This window comes from Chrysochloris asiatica, unplaced genomic scaffold (assembly GCF_000296735.1).
Source record: "Chrysochloris asiatica unplaced genomic scaffold, ChrAsi1.0 scaffold00041, whole genome shotgun sequence".
Taxonomy (NCBI): domain Eukaryota; kingdom Metazoa; phylum Chordata; class Mammalia; order Afrosoricida; family Chrysochloridae; genus Chrysochloris; species Chrysochloris asiatica.
The window spans coordinates 13222600-13224217 of record NW_006408559.1 but is presented as its reverse complement, the minus strand read 5'-3'; positions in this window follow the sequence as shown (position 1 = coordinate 13224217).

Below are 1618 nucleotides of genomic sequence, written 5' to 3'. Positions count from 1 at the left end.
AGGGAATAATGGATCTGCTTTTAAGAAATCTGTAAAATGTTAGAGGTCAACATTTCACACACTCTCAGAAAAGATCACTTTCAAACTGCTTTGACCCATGATCCACACAGTTGTTAGGTGCCATCGAGTCACTTCCCACTGGTAGCGGACCTATACACAACATAATGAAACACTGCCCAGTCCTGCCTCAGCCTCACAATTGTCACATTTAAGTCCATTGCTGCTGTCATGGTGCCAATCCATCTCATTGCAGGGGGTCTTCCTCTCTTTCAGTGACCCTCCACTTTACCAAGCATGCTGTCCTTCTCCTTGAACTGATCACAATTTCAAGTATGAGAGACAAAGTCTAACCATTCTGACTTCTAAGGAGCATTTTAGCTATTCACACTTTACCAGGATATACAACTGAAACAAAAAGTTTATGAAATAATAGTTGCCCTTATTAAGAGCAACAAACTTACTTTCTATCCCATTCAAATTCATTGTTTTAAAGGTGGTTACTGTTACAGAATTTATGTCAAGATCTATTAATGTGTCATGGCCCAGTTTTTGAAACCAAGAGGAGATTCAATGTTCCACTGCTATTAGACGTCGTCCTGGAGCAGGCTGCGGACTTCGTCCCAGAGGCCCAAGAGGCCCCAGACTGAAGTGCAGCTGTGATCAGAGAGGGTGAAGAACAACCTAACCCTGGGACCTATACCTGGAAATCGGCCGCCCAGGTGTGGAGGAGGGCACAGAGGACGTGGACCGGATGGGGACGGTCCAGATGGCAGGAACCGGCAGGAATTAGCGACCACCCGCGTGGAATCGCTTCTGCAACCGTGACTCTACGTAAAGTCCACCTGCCTGTCGTCCTCCGAGAGGACCGCGAGTGCCCACGGCTCCCTTCATTCATTCAGCACGCAGCTCAGGTGTTAGGTGGGGGACACATTGTGCCAGACGGGGCTCTCTTTCTAGTCCCCCCACCCTGCGCTCCAGCACACACACATGCGCACACACGCACACACATGCACGCGCGCACACACTCATGCACATACATATACACGCACGCGCACGCGCGCACACACACAAAGTTCTGGAGGCTGCCTTGGCGACCCGATTCTCCTTGCTCCAAATTCTTCCTTTCCTTTATCTGCATGCCTGGTGACCCCCAACCCCAGTCCTCGGACGCCCCTCTTCGGCCTCTCCCTTTCATCCTCTTCCCTCCTCGACCCTTCCTCAGCTCCCCTCGACTTCTCCGCTTAACCCTTGCCCCGGCCCCTGCGGCCCGGTCCCTGTCCTCCAATCCCGCCGTTTCGGTCCTTCTCCAGTCCCAACCCTTCGGTCCCTCTAGATCGCGACCCCCTTGGCCTTCGTGCCCCGGTTCCCTGTCCAGGTCCCCCCGCCTCCCTCCTTCTTAGGCCCCGCCCCCGGCTTCACCAGCTCCTCCCCCTCGATCCCGACCCCCTTGCCCGGCCCTCGACCGGGTTCCCAATCGCCCCTCAGTGGGCTGTCCCCTCCTCCAGCCCGGCCCCGCCCCACCCGGCCCGCCTCCATCCGTGCCATCGGCGCTCGATTGCGCACCCCGCCTCCCGGCCCCCGCCCCCCCGCGCGCGGCCTGCGCTCCCCTCCCCCTCCG